At 32.8% G+C, this 27,040-nt stretch overlaps 1 long non-coding RNA gene across 1 annotated transcript in view; it reads left to right on the plus strand.

The window, feature by feature from the left end:
- The window catches only part of LOC135130502 (uncharacterized), a 275,273-nt gene that overhangs the window by 34,996 nt on the left and 213,237 nt on the right, over window positions 1–27,040 (plus strand). The window lies entirely within an intron of this gene.

The raw sequence follows: 27,040 nt of genomic DNA on the forward strand, positions 1-27,040 counted from the left end.
TACATACTTATAATAAATTTATTTTTTTGTTGTCCACAACAATTATCGGAAAAAAAGATCATTTCGACATTTTCATCATTATGTAATTCAGCTGTCTGTTTTATATAATTCATCACACATGTCCCGATCTCGTTTGCACCCCGGTTCGCCTCTCCTTCGTGCCAAAAGTAACATGCGACATTCTTGAACTGCATGTCACTAATTGTGAAATTATAGCTGTTAATTTTGGACTTGTAATAGAAAACAGAAACTTCTCCACGTGGAGCGGGTAGAACTGCTTGGAGATCATAGGTTGCCAGTATAATACGTTTATTTACTGCTGTTAATTCTTTGTATTTTCTCTTCTGTTCTCTAGACAGTTCTTTTTCTCTGAGATGTGTCTCATACTTTTCTTTGAGTTCACATTTTTCTGCATCTTGGGCATTGTTATAAGCTACGCAGAGCTCGCATTGATCCTTCTTGGGAGTGAAGAAACTTAAATTAAATTCATTATTGAAAATCCTAGAGTATTGTGTCAAATTTCCATAAGAAACGTTGTTTTGAATGCATTGCTCCATGTAGTCACGATGTAATCCTGCAATTGTTTTTCCGCCTTTGATGTACTCTCTTTTGGTTTGGGCTCGTAAATAGTGGCTTTCTATTTTGGGTATACTATTGATGTGTTCACGAATGCTCGCTCCCAAGTCAGGATTTAATACTCTATGTTTTCCATGTTTCCCTCTTTGGTCAGCAGCTACAAAACCATCCGTATTTTTTTTAATTACCGTTCTGATTGGCCGGTCGGTTATATCTAGTGTAGCCTTGAAAAACATTTTGCAGACACGTATGAGTTTTCCAGAAATTGTGAAATAGAAAGCATGATTCAAACCTCGATGACTTCCTTCTCTCGGGTACCTATACGCGGGCCGAACAACATTCATACTTTTGGAGATGTATTCTCGCTGCAGTTGAAGATTTGCTAGATTCCAGTACTGATCAAATATTCTTTGTCGCATATCCTGACTGATCTTATTTGCACATTTTACTTTGCATTTGTCGCCACAAGGTTGCTGAATGGCCCTCCCTCTTACTTCTTTTGGAACTTTTGCAGATGAAAGGTAACCTTTTCCGCTGTTTCTAAGAATTTTTGCTTTTTCTTTTTTCCACTCTGTTAGATTTGCTTTTCTCTTTTTCGTTTTTTTTGGCAGATCTTGATTTTCTGCTAGTTCATTGAGTACTACTCTAACTTCTTCCTCAACAACTACATCTTCAGCCGTACTGCGTTTTCCACGTTCATGTCCTATTTCCGTCAGTTTCTTCTCTTCATAGAAGCTGCTGTCGCTTGTTGAAGAATTATTTGATGTACCATTAAAATCCGGGTCTGCGTCTGAATCATCACCATTTTCTGCCGAGAAAAAGTCATCGGATTCAAATGCCTGCTGTTTCCCGGTTTTCGTAATTTTTTTTAACTTTAATTTTGTTCCATGTTTAATACCGGAACTTTTCCAAAATGAACATTGAGGACTCTGAGGATCGATTGGACTCCTATTTTCTTTATTCCGACTAAACTTCCTAACATTCTCACTTGCAGTCTGTAAACCTTTTGTTTTTTCAATCTGGTTTAGATTTTTTGTTACATTCAAAATTGTACTTTCACAGGATTTTTCCGGTGACATTTTACAGAATTTGTTTACTTCAGTTTTATTTCGCTTTTCAGCTTCATCTTTTGCAGCTTCTCCAATCTCGTTTTGAACCTTGGCAATATCGTCAATCATGTCGTCGAAAGCGGGTTCTAAACGTATTTCATCGATTGTGTGTTCACTGTTGATGTTTTCTTCACCTTTATCTTTTTTTCTATTTGCTAATTCCATTTGTAACAGAGCAGCATTGACAATTTTTTTCCCTCTTGTAGTCATAATAATTGGTCTAAAGGAAAACAAAATGCATAATCAATTAACTATTACAATTCTGTAATAATGAATACAGAGCATCAAGCATAATTACACAACTCTGAATTCTACAAACTTTACGAATGTCAACGAAACACAACTAGAAATTGACTCAACACGAAATAAAACAACGTGACACTCATTTTCTAAGAAAAATATTAAGGGAAATAGTGATCAATTGAAAATTGGGTCCAAAGTACAATAACACAGGCCTGCGATGGTTTTCCCCCAACAAAATCAAGTAGTAATTTTGGTAGGTCTTAGACACTCATGTATAAAAAAAAATTGCAAAAATTTCTATCACGTACAATTTCTGCAAAAAATATTTTTTTCAGTTTTGTTCTTAGTACTATAAAAATTAACTTCTAGATTTTGTGGTAATAATATGTATGGATAATGGTGTTGATATTTCATTTCGTGTTCAGCTTAGTAAGAGTTATTTGTGTCGACTATGCGCTTATTACCCTGAATTTAAACAAAAATTACTAATGTCTTGTCGGAAATGGGTTAATTCTTCAGATAAGTTTGCTGACACCAATGATTTGGATGGAGCCACAAAATCATACAGACGATTGTTACTTTTGCTGTTCAAATATAAAATGATATAATGCGAAAAATGTAACAGCAATAACATATCCTATCGTGAATACAAGAGAAAACGCTTAAATCAGAGCTTTGAAGAAAGAAAAAAAGAAGCTTCTTGATTTATTTGTTTTTTTAAGTCTTGTTTATAACTAATTTAGTTCATTTAATAAATAAACATTCAATTTTATATTCTTTATATTTTATTTTTTCATAAAAATTGTTTGAAAACCTATGAATATTTAGGCCTACATAAAAATAAATCTCGATGTGCTACAAAAAAACTAGAGTTATATTTTAATTCGGCATACATAAATACCTAAAAAAAAAACAATATTACGTAAAAGGGAATTTAAAAGTTATATTTCGCAGGCCTGTGTAATTGTTCTATCTCAAAAGTTGATTATCTTTTCTGTTAGAAAATGAATCATTTACTTGTGTATTTATAAAATAAAAGTGACACTTTTAGACTTCGAACGTACTTAGAATTATTAAAGATTAACTTACCTCCTGCAACAAAAGGGTACTGTTTTAAGTTGTGTCGTTTTTCTTGACTAACCGTCATGAAATTTCGTGTACGAACTCAGAAGTGACACTATTCTTGCTTGATGTAACGTAAAATCTGTCAAGCGGAAAAACGACATATCTGCCCTCTATTGGTGTGTTTTGCTAGTTGACAAATGACACTTTTCCACCTTGAAGATAATAATTACACACATCTCACTAGAGTATTAACTCAACATCACGTTTTTTTTAGTTGTGACGTTATTCTCGCCGGAGTGCGATATATTCCATAACAACTACCATGGCCAGTGGCGGAACTAGCATGAAATTCTAGGGTGGGCCAACGGTTGGGCCCTCAAAATCTTAATTGGGCACGCATTGCAATGTTATATGTATAACCGCATATAAAATTCAAAAAGTGACTTACCCCTAATGAAGTAATTAATATTCGACGATTGTTGTGAGCAGCATCGAATTCTTTAACAATATCTTCGATGTTTAAAGATTTTACCATGGCAGATTCGACGTTGATCACAGCAAGATGAATTAGTCTTTCATTGGTCATAGAATTACGCACACATGTTTTTAAACGTTTTAAAGTGGAAAAAGTACGTTCACATGCAGCACTGGATACTGGAATTGTAGCACTAATAACCGCTACTTTGTAAGTTTCAATAAATGCAATTTTATAAGTTTTTAACATGTCTAAAAGTTCCATTATTGTCGTAATTTTCAGGTTTTTTTCATTTTCATACCTTGTCAACGCCGTTGGAAGTATCATAAGTTCTGATTTCACCAAATCCAAATTACTTTGATAAAAAGTGGCTAAAGGAATTAAGGCGTCAAAATTTAAAAATAAAGTATTGCTAGGATGCAAAGCTGCAACAGCATCAATAATGGGTTTCGTCCGGCCAAAACGATTTTCGAGTTCAGAAATTATGAGATCGATAGCTGGGAAAAATATATGGATCCTAAAGTCATCTTTTGAATTTAATTGTATGTCTTGTATCGTTTGGTCAACAATGTACTTTTCAAATTTTTTTGGAATTTTTCTTCTAGATTTTTTCCTTATTTCTTCATTGCTTGCTAAGTCTATGTTATTTTCTTGACATATTTTTTCTGTTTCAGCATATATTGATGAAAATTCAGAGAAATCCTCTTCTCTCATTTTTTTAAAAGTGTCAATTAATGAACACACAAGGCTATTAGCATGGCCAATGTCAGATGTCACTTGTTGGAGATAGTCGCTAACACCTTTACATAACGATATAATTTTCGTATACATACAAATGCTGAAAACACACTCAAAATTTATTTGATGCAACAGCCCCACAGCTTCAGATGATCTATCACTCTGTTCATTAATCAAAGTATTTAGTAAAATTAACATTTCTGGAAAAGCTTTCTTCACTGCAAAGCATACGAATACTTGTGCAGTCCATCGTGTATAGCAAGTATGTTTTAATTCAGTTGGTTTTTGTTGTGGTTTTATGTCTGTCTGAATTTTTAAAAATTTTGCATGAACAGCCGACCCTGATATGAAAACGTATAAGTTGTCCAGTAGATTAAAGAAACGATGACCATTAATATAGTTTTTACAAACGTCCACTAATACCAAGTTTAATCTATGATTATAACTAGAGAGCGGAAAATATGCAGCAAAATTTTGGGAAATATGATCATATGATATGCATCAAATTTATTCAAATATGCAATAACTTTCTTAATATATGCAGAGATATGCAGTTGTATATGCTCCAAAAATAAAAAAAAGCGTAATAACCGAACTAAATTTATTTACAAATTGCAAAAACACCTTACCTTTTATTACAAAAAATACATAAATCACATTGCAAAGTGTTTAATTAGATCTCACTGACAAATAAATGACATTTTTTAAGATAATATTCTTATACTAAAAAATAAATATAGGTAAACAGAACGAATTAAAAAATAGTAGTAATCGACTATTTAATTACTATTTTGGTAACAATTTATTTTTAAATATTTTTCGAAATATTCTAACAAAAATTTTTCCGGTGATTCTAAAGTATGTATTTGTAAATAGAAAAACTGCGTACTGCGTCCACAGATGTAAAAATACAGCAGGCACAACAAAACACAGTTCCTTCTTGAAGAATAAGTTCAGGAAAAGGTTTAATTCATGAATTAATTTGAGTTATCTACATTTTGACACACATCTCTATCGCTTTAAATACTTAAATGCAAACTCACGATGAAAAATAATAGGATAACGTCCCTTCGACCACCATAAAACATACCATTAATACACTTAAATAACGAACAAAATTATTGAAATGAAGAGTATTTCCAAAAGTAATTAGGACCCGAATTTACCTGGAAGGATGGCTTAACACCCAGTGGTTCCTCCAAAGTACCATAAAACCCAAACCTTTCCCAGTTATTTGAAGCTCAGGACAATATTTGCAATGTGATTAATGAAATTTCGTCTTTCTAGAAAAATGCCGATCGAATGGCAATTTTTTTTTTCAAAGTAGCACAAAAATTGATAAAAATGCAATATATGCAAATATGCAATTTTTTTATAGCTGTATTCATTTTTAATTAGCATGATTCGTTCACATATTAAATATCAAGACTTACGTGCAAAAAATAACGGATATGCAAATTTCATAAAATCCGCTCTCTAATCTCACTGTGAGAGCAATACTCACGTAACTCAAAACCAGCGTGTTTCGAGTAATGATGATTTAAAATTCCCAAGTTTTTATATATTATTTGTATCTTAAATACCAAAGGCTTCGAAATACATTGTAGTCGTATTGTCAATCTATTATTAATCGTGTTTTTATTCCTTTAGAGTAGACCTTTCTACTCGTTATAGAAAACAAGAAATTTTGACTTACGTGACTATTGCACTGCTACACCAGATCAAATATTTTGGCTTGCGTGTTAATAAATTTAAGACAAGAGCAAACTAGCAATACATTGTAATGAAAAAAATATAACAAAACACAAAACGATCACAGTATTAATTCATTCAACATCTACATTGACCGGCAAAAAAAACCGGCCACCCTGAAAAATTTCGCAAAACCACTTTAAAACTTAATTTAACTAGTTATCGTTATTTTATTAAAGAATCATTCACTATTCACACATGATGTACAAATTAGCACGAAAAAGAAGAAGACAATTAAACGCAGAATTAAATTTAATTTAACAAAATAACAGAAACAGACCAAGTACCATATTTTCTTTAAAAAAAAGGAGGCTGTTGTTGTAAATAGTGCTTTTTCATCATTTGATTATAAGTTTGGCAATTAATAAACGTTTTCACGCGAAAATAATTCCGTTAACTCTTATAGACGTCTTTCAAAGTGTCGCTCTGTTTCTGTTATTTTGTTAAATTAAATTTAATTCTGCGTTTAATTGGCTTCTTTTTTTTGCTAATTTATACCTTATATGTCAATAGTGAATGGTTCTTCAATAAAATAACGATCACTAGTTAAATTAATAACTTTTAAAGCTTCGTTTTGCGAAATTTTTCAGGGTGGCCGTTTTTTTTTTGCCGGTCAGTGTACTATGGCTAAATTGTTATAAAATGTGTTATAATTTTATTTAATTCGTTTTTTTATACAGAATTGATTCAGTCCATCGTACTTTTTTACGTATTCCTAAAGGACCTTCATAAATATTGTTTAAACATTTTCATTTAAGTCTGATGCCGCCATTGTCGTGATGTTCGGGAATTGATTGACTATTATTTCCTGATATACTTCCTTTCTATACGAAGTTACAAAATTCCATCGGAATTTTTGACAAATTTTAAATTTTTTATTTCGCTCTAATTAACTTTCCTACCTTTCCTATTCAAAGAAAAATTGATTTCCATGTTTTCGGTCAATTCTTAACTATATCAGAAGATATTGTGCATTTGTTGTGTTCAATTTGTACCTAAATTAGTAGGAGTATCAGATTATCAACATCGACTGAAATCTCATAGCTTCATAGCTTACTTGCATTTCACTTAGTTTTGAGATACGGCAGTCTTGCATTAAGTGCACACGTAATGTTCGGAAATGTAATACAAACATTTTTATGAATTTGAGCATTACGCAACTATTAAAAACCGTTTATACTGAAATATACTAAAACTACATTGACTTTTTTATGCATTAATGATAAATTTAAGAATTCGGCAAATTTTGACTTACGTGAGTATTGCTCTCACAGTGCGAATTATAACAGTGGACATAAATGGCTTGATTAACTTCATCTCTAAAAAGTTTTTGGACTCCATTTAATCGGCCACTCATCACACTTGCCCCATCATAAGTTTGAGCAACACATTTTTGAATATCAATAATGCACCGAGTAAGTACGTTTTTTATGTAATTAAATAGAGACGCTGCATCCAAATCGCTTGCGGCATGATATCCCAAAAATCTTTCATATATGACACCATCTAGATAATAACGTATGACAACCGATATTTGTTCTACTTTACTACTGTCTTTCGTGTCATCGCACATAACTGCAAAACATAACGTTCTTTCGACTTCGGATGAAATTTGCTTTAAAATCATTTTATACAATATCTGGAAAATTTCATTTTGAATTTTTGGGCTTGTATATTTTGCTGTTTTGATGTTTTCCTCGCCAGGTCGTTGTATTTCGAAAGCAAATTTAATAATTCCAAAAAATTCCCTCTGTTAACGCTAGTTTCATTTTCGCGATGCCCACGTTGGGCTATTCCTTGCGAAGCTGTGTAAAGTAAAATATCCACGATTATTCCAATGTACGTTCTGTTTTCTTTAACTAATGCCAAATGGGCTTCATCTACTAGCGATGCTACACTTACATTTGAAGATTTTGACTGTTGTAACTGTTTGAATGAAATCCATTTTACTAGATTGCTTTTATGTTCTAAACTTGCTTCATGTCTTTTAAAACGTCTTTTTCCAAAGCTCGTTTCCAGTTTTTAAAACCTACATTCATAAACACGGTATTGTCATCACTACGCACAGAAAAATGTCTGCAACAAGAACAAAATGCCGAATCGGTTAAAGCACTATACTCCAACCACTGCCAACAATTGTACCACTCGTCTTTAAATTGTCGGAAACGATCACCGAATTTCGTTTTTTTGAAAAATTTTAAATGCAGTTGACAAGGTCCATCAGACACTAGTTGTGAAATATCAGCTGGTCCCGGTGCCTTGAAAGTCGTAGATGGTAAAGGCGTCGGTAATGTTGGTTCTGATACATCGACTTCGTCTTCAGATTCTAAATTATCTTCTTCGTCCCCTTCATCGATTTCCACATCACTCAAAAGAGTTACGTCCTCTTCAGTTTCATCCCGTTCCTTATCCTCATCTTCAATCTGTATTTCGTTTAGTATAAATAACTTTTGAAGTTGAAGGCCCTGGGCACTCCCGTTTTTGAGCTTTCACTGATGGTATCGAAAAATAGTCAGTTATGCTACGTTTCATTTTTAAGATCTTCGCGGTTCTGAATCCCGAAAGAAACTGATTTTTAAATCCCAAGCAATGTACGTACACGTGTGCAATCGTATTTTATCTTAAAAATAATAAAAATAAGCCGACGTGACTATTCAACCACTGCATTTGTTTAGACTAGTCGGTATATATAACAAGTTGCGTGTCGCCGGCGCCGTAATATGTCAATTCGACAATTTTATAATAGCTATTGAATGTCTAGAGCGTGAAAATATCATCTGTCGGCATCGGTTTCATTTTTACTGAGATTTTATTACAAAACAAGTTAAAAATTTACACCGGTATTCATAGAAAAATTGAGGTGGGCATCAGGGTGGGCCGCAAACTTTTTGGTTGGGCCATGGCCCACCCTGCCCCCCCTCAGTTCCGCCACTGACCATGGCCGACTCAATTAATAAAATTTTAAGTTCCCGACGTAGGGTTTTTCAATGTTGCCAACTGAACAGGTGGTGCAACGTTGGTGGTTTTTTAATTAAAAAATAGATAATACAAGAAAACAGATACATTTTGAAGCTTTGGCGAATAAAATAACTGAAAACATGTTTAGGAATTTTTTTATGTATTGTTTAATGAATTTTTTAAAATTAACAACATTTTGAACGTATTGTCACCTAAATTATTTCTTCTTGGTGTCAGAATTTGGTTTCCGCTACTAAACACCACAAGTGCAGAAGAAGGGATTTTGGTATTAAATTTAAAAAATTAACATTTTACTGTAGCATAGTTATTCAAGACTGAAAAATCTTTTCTTTTTTCCTGCAAATAGGCCATCGCTTCGCTGTTCGTCAAGTTGCAGAAGTAAGGTGGTGGGGCTGACGGATGTTCGAGTAGCGTTTGTCGCAGTAAAGATTTATAATATATTTATAATTAAAATAAATTTCGTTGAAATAAGAATTATTGTAATTTCGAACACAAGTAACATTAGTAAGCACTCTCTTCGAATCAATGATTTTTATTTTCTGTCCAAAATGAAATATATAGATGAGTTCACTGTCCCGCCCAACATTTTTATCTTAACGCTTAAAATGTCTCGTTGTTTTTTCAAATAATTCGTATTATTTTTTAGTTCCGTTAATGTCGATACATAATTGCGAATAATATGATTCTTACATTCAATCTTTTGAATATGAAATTATGGACCATACAGATGATATATATTATCTGATGACAGTAATTTATTGTAGACACTACTGTTTTCGTCGGATATTATTTTGCCATAAATTAGGCCATACATACTGATTTCCTAAACTTCTAAAACAACGTCCACTTCCATAGCAGTAGAAGTGCGTTTATAATGTTTAGAACATGTGAGATTTATTTTTAAACTAAAAATTGTATTAAAATCAGTGGAAAATTAAAACGTTAAAATTAAAATTTATTTCGTATAAAATTAACAAACAAATACCTTTATCGAACACAAATCTATTTTGCTAATAAAAAACATAAATACATACCTATATATCCATATAATATGACTGAATACAAAAAAAAAGAAACGAAAAAACCTAAAGCATACAAATAATATAATTAAATATTTTTTACTAAACCAAATGAATGTTTCTAGATTTCATACTGGGAAATTCTGCAACTATTTTTTTATGTCCAAATTGTGTAATGTTCAATTGCAACAATAGATAAGTTACTTAGCCTGCCTTGACTCATGGTTGATCTGAGATATTTTTTTATTATTTTCAATTTTGAAAAAGATCGCTGGCCAGATGCAACCGAAATTGGTGGTGTAAGCAAAGTTCTTAATGCTATTGATGTATCGGGAAAGTTGAGATTAACCAATACGTAAAATTTGGTGGGGATCTTCTAACGGTATAGCTGAAGAGTGCAGTTTTAAAGCTTTAATCTTATTAAATACGGCAATGTCGACCTCACCAAGGGAATCAACTGCAAGTTTTAAATGTAAATCTTTACAGTTTTTTAACATGTCTTCTTCTGAGGACTGAAGACAAAGTTTGGTTCAGAATTCGGTAAAAAAAAATTATTTAAAAATTAATTTTTGGATCTACAACTTCGTAATTCTGCTCGTGATCAAAATGTTTCGGTTTTCTTCTTGGACGCACGGTTTGGATTGGCGGAAAAAATGGTTCAACATTAATTTCATAGGCAAATTTGTCTGCTTAAGGTATAATTTTAGCAAAACTTTCATCTGAACGATATTTGGTAAAGTAACCTATTACATCTTTAAGTAAATTGATATATACTTTGATGTTGATATTAGGATTCTGCATCATTTTAGTTAAGATGTTGATTGATTCAGAATACTTATCAAATCAAATTATCGTTGAACAAATAACTACCATGAAGAAGTATCTTCGGATATTTCCAACAAATCATCAAAGATTTTGCAAATGTGATACGTATAAATAAATAAAATTTATTGTCCAAACTACAAGTGCAAATAACAACTTTGTTCCATTTGCCAGCTCGGACACCAACTAATTTTTGGAGCAATGTTCTTTAACACCTTTCTGTGAATTACTAAAATAATTTAATTTATTGCTAATATCCCCCTTGACGTTCCGACAAACAACACCCGCAATTCTGGAAACTTATTCGTTTATGCTTTACCGATCTATAAGTTTGTTCACCATGCACTATAAAAAACAGATTTTTATTGATTTATTCATGACTGGATGACCTAAACAATATTTCTTTCTTTGCTTTCTCCCAAAGTCTCAATAAACCCTTTTTTCGAGTTGTACATTTTTTTATATTATTTTGGGAATTTTGAAAAGTGCTGCTTTGCGTGCCAATTTGCCGCCCCCCTTTGGCAGCGCCCGCGTGCGGTGCACGCCTTGCACCCCCGCTTACGGCGGCCCTGCTTGCAAGCCATCGTCGGCTCCGTTTGAGCCGGTTTTATTTTATTTTTATTCGCAAATTTCGACTCTATCGACGGCTACTATATCTATGCAAACTACTATAACTGAAATAAATTACTCCTAGTAATTACTCTTAGCAATTAACGCAGAAGCTTGCAAGCAAACCTTTGCGTTAATTTCTGTATTAATTTTAATTTTGGACCTGCGCACAAATGTTAAGGCGAATCGGGATGACCAAGTGTGCAAGAGAGACAAACATATCGGAAAAGTATTTAGCGAATTTTATGAAAACGGTCTGAACGATTTTAAATTTTTCAACTATATTAGCATTAGAATGTTATTCCCAGTTGCGCCAGGGCGTTAATTTTTTTTTTATTCATTCAATAAAAAAAATAATAAGAATATCTTTGTTATTAAAAAAAAAAATAACATTCGGTTCAACAGCGCATGTGAAGAATATTTTTTGGGTGACAAATGTTTTTTTAATTTTTAATTTTGATAAATAATAACGGCCGAAACAGAATTATTAGTTTTCCTTTGATAAGCGTAATGCCGCCAGGGCAAACAGTGGTGGGGAGTTTGCTCGTACATACAACATACCTGATTTATAGCCACAAAAACTACGACTTCACAGAAACGACAAACAAGTCCATATAGTCAGTTACCCATTCGATTTTTAATTCACCACTTTTTGAAATGAAACGAGAAAATGTATATTACCGCTCATAGTAATTTATCGAATCCCGGGATTAGTCGCTCTGGTCAAGGGAATTGCTCCGAAGTGAACAGGTACAAGATTATTGCAGATTTTCCGAAAACAAAAGTGCCGCGTTAAACGTGTCCTACAGATCCATTATATTTTGTTATCTATTAGATACAAAATTGTTTTGGTCGATAAAAATCACAAAAATGACAATTTGCGTATCAAAATTGTCAGGCTAAAAATTTGATTTTTCTCCAAACGTCAGCAAAACCTGACATTTTTTGACACACTACGTGAAGACAAATATTTCTAAGCCATGGCTGTCAAACATTTTTCGTGCCATTCATCAGCAGCACTAAAAGTACTTTTCGCTTCGGCGGCACTAAAAGTAAAATTTTCCACTTGACTCCGCAAAACCATAGTAACATGTTCGTCAACTGAAATAATTCTAAATTTTGATAGATTTTGATTAATAAATTTTAGTTCTCGAGACAATTTGGAGCGATTGCAGGTGTTTGGAGACAAATGACGTTTCGTGGCTCATCTGTAATTGCCAGCCTCGCGCACTCAGTCGTCAAACCTACAGATTCGCCACGAAAAGACTCGCTCCTAATAAAACAGTAGGTATACTATTTTATGCTTAGGAATTTTTTCCCATTTTTCTTGATTATACACATAAAGTTATGGACAAGCTAACAGCACACAAAGCTTCGTCTTTGCTACTAAAGTAGTTCATGGAACAGTTGTAACAAATAACTTAAAAAAATAAATTAGAAAATCATGGTGGTAAAATAGTATATTGTGTTAAAAAAAACTCGTCTTTTAAATACTGAACAAAAAATAAATAAAATGTAACATGTATAAGTAAATAAACATAAAAAGCTACTTCAGATCAGAACAATAATAAATAACAAGAAAATTAAATAACGTATTTACATCCACATATAAGTGAGTCTATTATTAACATTTGGCAAATATAAAAACACCATTAAAAGTTGCAGCACTTTTTAGCATCATAGGCCACAGCTATGCCTATGAAAGTTTTAAAATTAATTTAACCAATATGTATAAATAAAACGGAATAAAGTATCCATGCGTGAGCAAAATAAACTAATGAATAAATGATTGTAATTTACGATATAAGTGACGTTAACAAGGGCGAATGTAAAACATAGGAACATCCTTTTCACCTCTTCTTTTCGTTGGACGCTCATTTGGTAGTCTTACTTTTCATCATCCGGTTCCCTGATATCCATACTCCTGCACTTTCGTGGATCGACAATTTCGGGTAACAGGGCTTTTGTAAAAAAGAAAACTAACTTTGGCAACACCACTCTATTCCAAAAATCGTAATCAGGCAAGATCCGCTCGATGTAAATGTCTTTAGGAGTCCAAACGACAAAGTCGCAATATTGTCTACCAGTTATATGGAGTTGTCCTTGCACCTGATAATAATAATTGTGAGACCTTTTCAACCGACCAGTTTTTTTTATCTAGGCAGAAACTTTTAATTGTTCTGATGCTCTCTTCAATGGTAAGGTTTTCTGCTGCTTTTGGACATTTTATTTCAATAATTCCACCGCTGTCGGTCAACCCATCCGGAGATGTTCCTAAATAACCATATTGCAGGTGAACAAATAAGCCACATTCAGTAACTTTTTCTCCTGTTCGTTGAACATATGCTTGAATAGCATTTTTCTCATTCACTTTTCCATACTGTACTGCGGCATTTGTGAACGGTTTTGAATATAAGTGTGCTTCAACAAGTTTAGCCCATTTACTATTTTTTCGTCGTTTAACTATCTGCCCAAATATCGACGAAGTGAGACGATATTTTCTCTCTTTAAACCATGTGTCGTTATCACTTTGTCCTCTGGTATTTCTCTCTATGTGATCCCTTTGTTCAGACGACACCTGTAAGGTTTGTAGAAATTCTTGAGTTTCCTTTTCCAATTCTTTAGGTTCTAAATCTAATTTTTGACACATCTCTCCGTAGTCTTCCTTCCCTTTCGTCTCATTTAGTGTTTTTTTTCTCGGTCCAGTCATACGCAGGAGGCATCTTCGTGTTGTTGAAATTTTTCTGGATATTTTCTGGGCTCTGCTTTTCACTGTTTTAGATGGACTTTTTCCCAGTGCTGCTTTCATGCTCTCGTAGTGCCACTTTGGACCTATCTGGTAGTCTAATCCAGCTCCTTGTGCCCGAATTGTATATGAACCCCTTTTACACCGATTCACTTGTTTGCCACCTGCAAATTTGGCCACTAAGGACATAAAATTTTCTGCATAATTACTAGTACTATTTGTAATAAGTTGATGGGCTTTTCTCACAACAGGTTTAAGACACTCTTGAATGTAATTAAATGCATCAAGGTTATAACCCTCCAGTAATATTTCTTCGTTCGATTTTGATGAACAAAAATATTCTTTGCAGTTCTGGTGCATGCCTAGCACATGATAAGGGCCATTTCTCAAATCTTCTCTAAGACTTCCAGGGTTTTTTCCATTTTTAGAGTTGTAGATAATAGCACCTCTGGCACCTTTAACCAAACGTTTGATAATTGGGCGTGTAATTAATTTTTTCACATTTCTGGAGAGTCCTTGCATTTTTAATAAAGCTTTGGTGTAATTCTTTATAACGTGGTTGGTGCATTCAATTTTTTCAATTTTCTTACCGTAAGAAACCATCTCTTGTAATTTTTTTTGCACACTGGAATCACCATCGCCAATAAAACATCGATACTCCAACCCATGTAGGGCCTTACTTCGATTGAACGCTTGAACAAGCATATCTGACTCCATTCCGCAAGAGGTACCGGACCAATTTTTAAAACATTGATCGTGCACTTCTTCTTTTCCATTTTTTTTTAGGTACAAACACATGGCACAGTATTTGTTTCTTACATCGAGATGCAAAAGTTTTTTTGTTTTTGCACCAATAACACAAGCTACACCTGAATTAGAAGTATATCTGTGACCGTGGCTTCTATGGGACCAGCCTCCATCTACAATTACTGTTATAAATGGAGTTCCATCTTCGGTTATGTCACCATTACTGACAGCTAGAGCGTTTTCCTGCTTGCCGGCTTCAAGCATTGCATCATATAAAAGTTCTTGCCAAACCTTTGGTTAACGAAAATGATTACATAAAAATGAAACATGACAATAAGAATCGGTTTTACCTTGCCAATTTTTAGTTCGATGTTTTGAAAAGATTTTATATCAATAGGTTTTACTCCCATTGTAGAAAAAAGTTCTTCCATGTTGCAATGTCCTCCTCCAAGAGACATAATTCCCCATACAGCGCTATCAGCTATTGAAAGCTGATCCAACTTAGCAACTGATGAGTTTTGAAATGTAATGTCATCTTTGTCTGTTTTGGGTTTTGATTCTTCACCGCTTGTTACAATTTTTTTTATTTTGCAATAGGGGCACTGAAATTTTAATTTCCACACCAGCATTTGGGTGGTCCAAGACATCAATTTAAAGTAACCCTTGGAACTTTTAAGGCACGTATTGCGATGGTTTTCCAAGGACCTAATTTCTCGCAGAAAATACTGACCATCAATTAAAAATCGACCTGATATTGTGTCTAGAACAGGATCTCTGCTAGGATCATGGGAGCCAATCGCAATTTCTACACTGTCGTCACTAAAATAGTTTTTTTTTTTTCATAGAAATCACACACTTTTCTAAGTTTTGAAATTTTCACCTACCTTTCGTCACAAGGTAATTCATTTTGTTTAACATTTGTATATTCTGTGGCTTGAATTCTAAAAATTATTAGTGTTTTTAGCAGGTTTTATTTAATTGAACACTTATTTATAGTTTACATTTCAGGTGAAGATGATAAGGCAACCAAATCCTTGTCTGTGGAGTCGATAAAATCATATATATTAGGATTTGCTGGATCATTCCTTTAATTTAAATAAAATAAAGTGATGGTTATTATTTATTACTAGAGATGTACCGACTATAGGTCTGGCCGACTAACCGACTAGCCGATTGTTCGGCCAGTAAAAACCGACTAGTCGGCCGACTGTTCGGCTTTGCTAAAACCGGTTTATAAATGCGACAGACAGTGTGTGTTTTTTTTTCTATTTCTCTGACTACCTTAAAAATTTGTTTTATTTTAATAAAAGGAATAACTAAAGTTCCTTTGTTTTCTAAAAAATGTGTTAAATTTGTTTGGATAATTTTAACATTTAATTTTTTTAGTAACTCAGTACAAAAATAAAGAATAACACAATTTAGGGCCAGTTTATACAATATTTTAACTGAGATTAAGTTGATCGCGCATTTAACAAGGCCATTAGCGACGTCTGATTGGCGTAGAGTCGGTCACATGGAACTTTAATGCGGGGTTAAAAATTAAATCGCAATTAAATATTTAATTGAGGTTCTGTAAACCGGGTTTAATTGTTTTATATACTATTTTTGTTTTAATGAAAAAAGCCGACCGATCGGCTGTTTAGCCGACCAGTCGCCGACTGCAGCCGACGATGAAAAACGGCCGAATAGTCGGCTTATCCGACCGGTCGGCCACTAGTCGGTACATCCCTATTTATTACTGTAATAACCAGCTAACTATACCTTGAAATTATATCTTTTCTATATTGTTCACCCAAATTTAGATTAACATTTTCACAACTTTCACTTCTAAAAACAAAATATAGAAAAACAGAACATTTTGACGTAATTTTTACTAACCCGCTTTTTTTAATTTTTTTACATTGGTTTCCAATTTTCCAATTCATCAAACCTGAATTTATCACTCTCTTTCTTCGTTTTGATGACAATGTTAATTTGCGTTTTGCATGAGTTCTATAAAATATAACTTCCTATAAAAACGTGACGAGACAAAACCTCAAAATTTTTTACCTATCCTGTGATAATGACGATGAATCATTATTTGATGTTACATTATCAATATTATCATTTATACGTTGTTCAGAAGTAGTTGGCATGGCAATTAACTCCAAATTAGAACTACAAAATTGAGGTAATTAATAGATAGTCTTAGTGAGTATGGTGAGTGACCAAAGAACAAACACCAATAATTGCACATCATTGATATATCAATGCATGATTTACGATAATAATAATCATGAGAAAAATAGTTACTTATCTTTTACACAAATTTTTTACAGAATATCATAAATGCTGCGACACTGATACATACCCAGAAGAGTTATGGGATAATTGTGGAATTTCATTATGCAATGTGCTTGATTGTGAAGCACTAAAACAAGAACGATAACAATATAAACAAAATGGTTGTAATTATATGTTATCCACTCAACATTTCTCCTGATGAAACTTTGAATTTGGCACAATTTTTTTTTCGCTTGGCACTAAGGCGCAGATGCTTTTTACCCTTCGAGGAATAACGATAATCCATTTTCAAATTAGCTATTAATTAAAATTAATTATTCTAGTAATCACGAACAACGTTTACGATATTTCGATACCCCAGAACCAAACACAAACGATGTCCGTCTGCTAAATATCAGACATTGTAATAAAAATATATGGGAGGGGAAGAGACCACCACCAAGTCTACTGATGATGATGAGTCAGGTGGTCAGTTGCTATGGGGAAATGCGAATGCGACATTTATTGTAAGCTATGTAAAATAAACAATAATACACACCTAACAAATGTCTTTTTTCAAATTAATCTGTTCGTATTTTGCACTTTCTGTGAAATTCCTTGGTCGTTAAACTATTATTAATACGAGAAATTTTATTTCATAAATTATTAAATCATATAATAAATATAAATAATTAAATAATAATTTATTATTTTTTTTTAATACTAACTTCCACAATAAGAGCATCAAATAAGTATCTGTTGGCGAATGTTCAGAATTTTCACCCAGAGTCAAAGCGTATCGGTACATATTAGAGCAAGGAGCAAGGCGTAGCGGTTTCATTGAAGTAGTATGACAGCGGCAGCGATCAAAAAAAGAAATGAAAATTTCTGTTTCGGGCGCTATTTTCCAACAAAAAGCAAAAATAAAAATGGTTTATATATCAGCAAATATTCCTTCAGCATCGCTCTTGACCACTTTTTTGAATTTTTGTTTTATAGCAAAAATATTTTTTTTTTCTCGAAAAAGAAAATTACAAAAAAAAAAATAATGCCCTGGCGCACTTTCTATTTGTGTTTTAAAAACATTTCACTTTTCAAATTAGATCTACTCGTTTTACTTTTTGTTTAAACAGCTAAATAAATTCCGCGCCATCTGTTGAGTTAGAAACACATTAAAGTGCCTTCCCGATTCACCTTAAGAACAGAATCCTAACCTACAATAAATTGAAAAAAGCTCGAGAATGAGTCAATCGTCAGTAAGGGTTTCAAGACTCCAAACATTACGGCACCAATTTTTTCGTATTTTTCTTGCACTTTTGTTAACGTTAAATATTTTTCTCTTAAACTTTTGAACAATTTTTGAGCAGATTCCCCTTTAAAAAAGAAGTAGACAACTGATAAACTCAAAACAATGGCAAAGTTACTGGGTCTTACCTGACATTTGAAATTGTTGCCCAATATTTTGCCAGACCCTGTTATGATCAATATTTTTAAACAGGGGATTTGATTTATGAAACAAATAAAGCCTAATAATTTTAGATGAGCAGCAGTACAAAACGTATCAACAAAATCAAGGCAGGCATTATAGTATAAACAGTTTGGTTAGGTTACAGGACAGGTTATAAAAACCAAATTGAACCTGCGTAATCTGGCGTTTTGTTGACAGGTAGTAAAGCTAACAACCAAAAATACAGAATACGATATAAAAATTAGTTCCTTAATTTTTTCATTGTGAATGTTTGTTTTTTGAGATTTTCTGAGCTTAATTCTAATACTAATTCTAATTACCAATTTTATCATTGTGAATGTACCTTAACTGTTGATAGATAATTGTGAAAAAATTGAATTAAAAAAAAACAAAAATAATTTTTTTAAAGCTTTTTTGTTAACTGGAATTAATAAAATTCTATAAAGTAAGAAAAAAAAATCTCTATTTTGTTGGAAATATTGTATTTATTCACTGTTTAAACCATTGTGTTTTATCTAAATTGCTTTGAAAAGGCTGGAATATGTATTATAGTTTTAATAAAAAGAAGATTTAAATCAATAATTTAAAAAAAACTCTAAATAATTATGTACTCGTAAATGAGGCCAACCTTGGTTTCAAGTTGCAGGTTTCTTCAACTTGCGCAGTTGGTTGTATCTTTTTTCTGCCAACTTTATGTTCAAGAACTTCAAGAACATCCTTATGAATGTTCTTTGTTGCACAAAAGCCCGAGTAACTTCTACAGGAATGTCGACCTACGTCTTCAGTTTTTTTGTAAGACGCGTAACAACATGTTTGTTTATTTTTAGTGATTTTTTGTTTATTTTATTGGACTTCTTGGTCAGAATTGCAAGTGCTGATTTCAGTTGACGTGATGGTTCAGTTAGTCCCCCGTATGACACATGTTTAACCCACGAAGGTAAACAATAATCATGTTCGCCCTGCAACATGGAAGTATAGTCTCCTAAATGTGGGTAGCCTTTTTTTGCAAGCCAGGCACCAAAATAATTCAAGCCATCGCGTTCTACCCTATCTACAACATGAAGTTCATGTTGTAGATTATTGGACTCACTGTCACTTAACGCAGGGGACATTTCGGGCAAACTGGATAGTTCTCGATCCTGAATCCCTACATTTTCCACAGGTTCAACATGTGGCTTAAGGCTCTACCACACCTCAAGAAAATTTCTATTTTAAAAGATATGCAACTTGTAAAACACCCATGCTACCTCGTTATGACAGCTGCCACTCATCTCTAAGGGTTAAAATCGTTCACCTTCGTTTACAATAACCAGTTTTATTACTGCTATTGTCAGCGGGGGAAGTGTATCCCGGCTTGCAGGTAGAGCAGAGTAAGGAACTAAAATATTTATCTACTATGAAAGAAAACAAACAATATTTCTTAGCTTACGTTCGAGAGTAAAAACGCAAAAACACGTCTACTGGTATATAAAAATTGCCATTTTGTAATATTAGTTTCAAAAGTTTTGAGCGACATTTGACAGGTGTATGACGTCATCGATAATTTTTTAAATAGCACCTCCTACTTTTATTTTAGCATAAAGTCCCTTGAAAGAGAATTTTTGATATGCGGTTTAACCTAATTTACTGTCATAAGAAATGAAAAAAGCCAAGTGTGTGTTTTAAAATAAATTAATATAATCATTGTCAGAGACTGTTGAGATCTTTACTCGCAATACACACAACAAAAAAAATGCTTGTTCATATACAGCCTGTTATTGAAAGGTACGTACAAAATAAAATCGGTAATTGGTCTCGAAGTATGGGTGCTAAAAGTTAAAAAAAAGTTCAGGTAAAAGTGTTCTCCTTTTAGAGATAAAAATTATTAAAATATATGTCCAAATTCGTTGTACGCCTCTGATAAAAAGATCATCTTTCGTTTCTATAGCAACATTTAGTCTTGACAAAAGTTTTATTGTTACAGTTGCTAGGATTTACTAAAATAAATTAATTTTACCTATTTATCCTTCAGTAGCGTCTAAAAAGGTTGGATAAGGGTTAATTTTCCCCTTATAATTTTGATAACACAAAATAAGTTTTTCCGACTTCTTAGACTTTGAGAAGAACTGTCCATTTTGTTGTACGTACCTTTCAATAACACCCTGTATATAATTCCGACCATAATTCTTACTCTTATTTTTAAATTCCTGTTTCCATAAAAATTCGTACGCATTGGGCATATTCTGTAAGTAGGTAGAAAAGTAAAATTAAATTTCCAAGAATATTTTATTGTAGGTACGAAGGTACGTTATTGTGAGTATTTCTTAGTAATCTTGGAATTTTTCAACCCAAAATCTTAGAAATTTAGGTAGGTACATACCTAGTTACCTCTCGGAATGTATTTTGAATGAAGCAAATTGGTCGAAGGTTATTTCGACAGAACTTCTCTCGCCTCTGAAATACAATAAAACAAACCCAGCTTTTTCGAAAAATTATAAAATTTGATTATGCAAATTTTATTTTTTTGTGAGAACCCGGATAAGTTAAAATTTTTTCCAAAAATTCTAGATGTCTAGGGTGAAAATTCTACACGGATTTACACACCACAAGTGCAGGAATATCTAATTTTATAAAATTTAAAAAACTTTGTATTATAAATTTTGGAGATGACGTCATCCCATTGGTGGTGGAGATGATTTGCCAAGTTTTAGTTAGCGTTTAATCATCTGCATGATATTTCTAATATACATGTAAAATATGGCAAATCCAGTAGTTTCGAAGAACACTTGTCTAATAAAAAATGGATACAGACTCCAGGCAGACAGATAGACAGATAGACAGACGGATAGACAGACATACGGGAACGGGAGACCACTTTTTTCATACTCATGACACGTCGAGAAATTAGTACTGGACGTAGAATTGTTGACATAGACCACTTATTAACAACACTGAAATCAATCAGTCATAATATGTTGGTCTGTACTTTAGACAATATTGAAATAACTTACGAAAATTGTTATGGTTTAAAACGTGTTTTCTACTACAAATGTAATATGTACGGAATATTCGGTAATTTTTGTACAGAACCTGAAAATCATATATACAAAGTCAATTATGCAGCTATTTGTGGAGTTAGATCAACGGGCGTGGGTTATTCTCAAATATCAAAATTTTGTTCAGCTCTAGATATCCCTCAAATACCCCAGGCGACATATCGTAAAAAAAAATTAACATCGCAAATACCGTTAAAAGTATTGTGCATTCCGATAAAACTTTATGAAAAAATTGCCCAAGTCTATACAATTTGCTATTGACAATGAAGAAAAGGCCAAAGAAAAATTTGAAGCTCTAACAAATTTGAAAAAAAATTTTAGGAGCTTCTCCAGAAAGTAAAAATATTAAAGAGCTATTAAAAATAAAATCATTAATTTATTGTTCAATAAATGCAGTTATTACAATTACCTAGTTTGAACCCGAACCACAACTATAGGTATGTATCAGGTATAACAGGGTCCAGTGCATATAACTAAAAGATATATATATATATCCTTCTTAATGCTATTGTCAGGTACTTCAAAGGGTGGTCAAATAAGCTTAAGGTATTTAAAAGGTGCTCTATTGTGTGGGCCATAAATTACAGCTTACCGCTTCAGCTAATATTTTGGGTTGCCTAACTTACCAAAATTTGCCCAAAATGCTTTGCAGTTTTTTTACAATAACTAAAAGAAGTAAAATTTTAACAGAAAACGAAGAGTGGCGCCTAAAGTAGAAAAAAATTCTCTATCACCTCGATATTTTTTAAAAGCACACCGAGTTATAGTTTTCGCTAAAAATCCGCTGGGGTTTTACGCACTTTATTTTTTATTTTAAAAACTGCTACGTTTTTTAAAAAATACAAGACGCTTCCTTAAAGATTTTTATGTCATGAGCACGCACATGTATCGCCCTGCTCTTCAACTGTTAAAATAAAGGCGCAAAATGGGTTGGCGTTTTGCCTTATTTTGGCATCTTTTAATGACCGTGTGGCGGAGCCTTAATGTGTGCTTCTTTGAAGACAGTGCTCACCACATATTTATCATTGGAAGCATGGGTGTAGTTGGTATGTTCCTGCACAATCCCCGGTGATTCACCTTGAAAAAACATTATTAGAAAAAGCAGATAATAAATGTGTAAATTCTTACCTAGCATGATCATTCGAAATCGATAAAGGAGATTCAAAGGCGTTGGATGATCATCTAACCCACCTTGCGTCCTCATCTGACTAAACAAGTTCTCCAAAGCATCTTGATTCACTTTACTTGTTAGTATGAAATTAATGTTTGTATTGATGAGGCTGATACGTGTTTAAACTCTATATTAATCTTAATAATAATGAAAAAACTTTCAGAGTTTAAATAATACATTCGTAGTCACTGCTACACGTGTTTCGGTACAGAGTACCGTCTTCAGCCAGAAGAGAAACTGGGGTTTTACAGAGCTGTTTTTGAATTTATACCTGATTTTAACAATAGTGTTTACAAATTTATGTTGAGTAAGGGAGATTTGTTTATTTCAGTTTGGTCGTTCATTAGTGTATAAATCTATTGTACCTATTTATTTCCAGACATTCTAAAGCGTTTTGCACCTTCATTTTCTATTTGTAAAATTTTGAATTCGTCGTTGAAATTATGATGGTCTTGGATAAGGTGGTTCGCGTTCGTAGAATTTGATTTTTTATTGACATATGCTGATTTATGTTCTTTGATCCATTCCTCAAATTTTCTCCCTGTTTGTCCGATGTATACTAAGGGGCATGCACTACAACTTAGCATGTAAACTCCAGAATTCGATTTCTTGGGTGACTTGTCTTTACTATTGTTTATTAATTTATGTAACGAATTGTTGGTACGGAAGGAAATTTTGTAGCCTGCATTTTGCAGTATTTTTGCAGTTTTAATAGAAAGTTTTCCAAAATGAGTAATAATGTTATACTGATTGGTTTCTTTAATTAAAGGATATATTAATGCTGATGTGATTTTTTTAATTTTCTTTTTTAACATATTATTTATGATCTCGTCCGAATAACCATTGTTTTTAGCTATTATTTTTATTCTCTTAAGTTCGACCTAAAAGTTATTTTTAGATAAGGGGACAGTCAACAATCTGTGTAACATTGATTGATATGCGGCTAATTTATGACTCCAATTCTATTTCTATTGTGAATTTTATTTTTCTATGTAACGAATTTATATAATTATGTAGCATATCTAATTCCTACTTGTACCGTTAAAACACACTAAAATATCATCCACATATCTAATCCAGTAAATACAATGTTTGAATAATTTATGTTGTGAAATAGAGGTTTCTAATTTGTCCATAAATATCTCGGACAGCAGAGAGAAATTAGTTGTACCATTTTTAATCATGTCAGCCATTCAGTTTTTCATAGAGTTGATAGACATTAAAATAGCTTTTTGAAAAATCTGCATCGAACGTTTCCCTACACAACATATAGAGGTCATAGTTTCGAACATGTCATCCAGTATTTGATTTTGTTAATTCAAATTTTTATGAGGTTTCTTTGTATGTAGCCGTTCAAGCAAATTTCTTGAATTCATTAAGTCAAACCACTTATTTACCACTTCAATAAATTTGGACAGATTTTCTGCTTCTTCACTTGCATCATATCTCAATAAGGCAGTAGCAGTTGTGCAATTTAAATGTCTCTTTTGTACGAGTATTTTATACACAGATGAGATATCTAGGTCAAAACCTTGTTCAACAAGTTTTTCCAGTGGAAGTTTATTAATAATATTTCCATCTTCGTGTTGAAAACCTAAAAAAGGTTAGGCACAAAATTATTGTAAACATCTTTTTTTAAATGTGTCCACAAACTGGATTATAAGTTTCTTTACAAAATTATTAGGTCTTCTTAGTAATACGATTCTTCTCTATTTTCTTTTTGTGAAGCTGTGAGATTATGTCGATCTCCTCGATGTAATGAAAAATAAAAAAATTATTTTCTTATATTGTTACGGCTGTTGATTTTTTTATATTATTCGTGAGCTTTTGGGCTCTTCTGTGTTAACGAATTATTCGTGTATAGTTTGCGTGCGAATTATCAGTAGGTAATAAAAAAAAGGTGTATTTTACATATTGCAAGAACAATATCCGATACCTTTTCAGAATTTAGGTTGACAGAATTCTAAATTTGTTTACAAAATTCGATAATTTGGTGCGCTCTGGACAATTTAGTTAAAAACTGGTTCTGTGGAGGTTGATCTTAAAAAGGAAATGGTTTTAAAATTTAGGTTTTCATAGCAAACGCATCGTCAGTTACAAAACAATATGGTACAGTTACCTCTCTTTTGAACAGGAGGGCAGGTTTGGACTAATTTGGAACGCTACGTTCTAGTCCGGAATTTAGAGAACAGTTTTGAAAGACTCCTCCAATAAATATCCTTCCATTTCATCCAACATCGACAGATCTATAATTTGCGTCTGCAGCACCATTACAACTAGTGTGGGTTTCTTTATGATTGTAATAATGATTTCCACTCTTATTTCGACTTTGCATTACTGTATGTTTTCCATCGATAGCACTTATTTTCATATGAAATTTTGATAAATTTGAATTTCTGTAAAAGCATTTTTCTCAACATTAATATTTTAGTCGTATTTCTTAAGAAACGAATCGACCTTATTCGTAATACAAAGCCATTTAACAAATAAGAATATAACTCACTTTGATAAACTTTCAAATTTTTCCATGTCTTCAGTTCTTTTTCACAGACTAATTCAGAAAAAAATTCAGCTGCACATAGTTTTTTAGTGTGTCGCTACTAATAAGTATTTGTTTACTCTGAAGAAAAAATATAGTTATCCAAAAAAATACCAATACTCGAATTTGATTAACTCTGTATTCTAACCGAACTTGAACCTGATTTTTTTTTCCCCCATTTTAAATAAGCGTCATAAAGATTCCCGTCTAAAGTAAGATGACGACACCAGTGGAAACGGTCTTCGTCTGGGGCTTGATCAGGGTCATTTCCACCCGCTGGCAGTGATCGATGTACAAATAACGCATTTCATTCAAAAGTTCTTTCAGGATTGTTAATGTTTATGTAATTCTCTTTCTAATAACATTTTAATTTTATGCTCCTCTTGTTCCCTTTGATTTCGTCGTTTTTCGTTTTCTATTTGCAAGGCTACCAAATCTGCTTTTCTCTTATAATATAGCTCTTTGGCTGTGTAGTGGTGTTTTAATTTTTTTTTTGCGTTACAGTTACTCCACTAAAATCAAATAGTTACTACTGTACAGGAGATACAACTATATCTTATATTTTCTTCAGGTTGTTTTTTTGTAATTACTTTATGAACTGCCTTTTTGACAGTGGCCATAACTGCTGGAATTGGATTTTGATCTCCAATATTAGATTCGTCACTATCCATACTCTCATTAAAAGGCATGGTGGCATTTGTTTCTTCAGGCTGTAATATATATTCCTACATAATGCATCATGTATTGATAGTAAGAAATATGACATTAGTGGTTTACAGTATGCACATTTGCAGTCTCCGTACTGCAATTTAAAGATGTAGTTGTTTAAGGCAAGTTCAAATCCTAAAATATGTATATATGAACTTGTGGAAATCGCAATTTGATAATTATCAATAGCAAAACTTACTACTTCATAAGTCATTGTTAATGGAGTTCCATCATAAAATTCCTGCATGTGGACATCTACGATGGGGTCCTAAAATATACAATTAAAAAAAAGCAAGATTAATTATTATTTACATATGGCAAGTGAACCTACCACAACAAAATCATTATCACCAATTGATTCCAATCCAATCACCGTTTTCATATTATGTAATTATGGCTAATACTGTCTCTGGAACAGGATCTTTCGCACCTCGTCGTGATTGGTGTTGATTCATTGACAGTCTGAACATCATATTCACCTCTGGATTTTACCCTATGAGTAAAAAAAGTTTTAGGTATGTGGTATCTTCTCATGATTATATGTAATGTACAAAATAAAAACATTTAGATATCTAGCCAAGAAATTTTGAAAATTCACTAGGGGCTGTTTTTCATTAAAAAACTGACTAGGAGAGATGAACATACAAATTGTTGTTAGAGGAAACTTGTAAGCCCACAGTATAAGGACATAAATGGAACATGGTACACAAAAATTTTGAGCTTTTTAAACAGGATTCATCTTACTTGATGTCGCTTTTCAATCCTTAACCTCCTGTTTTTGCTGATGTCTTCATTTACTACGTGCTCATCTAAGCGTTTTGGAAGGTTTTCAGATAGCACCACATTTGGTTTCAATCTATGTAGTTTATTCACATGAGCTACGAACATTCAGTACCTTTTTATCTGGACGTTAGTCAAACACATACTTTCCCTCTATTGAAAAAAAAACTTTGCTACGGAAATGTTTATTACAAACT

The sequence above is a fragment of the Zophobas morio genome, unplaced genomic scaffold (assembly GCF_036711695.1).
Source record: "Zophobas morio isolate AGI-343-1 ecotype UQ-CSIRO unplaced genomic scaffold, CSIRO_AGI_Zmor_V1 ptg000017l, whole genome shotgun sequence".
NCBI classification, from domain to species: Eukaryota; Metazoa; Arthropoda; class Insecta; order Coleoptera; family Tenebrionidae; genus Zophobas; species Zophobas morio.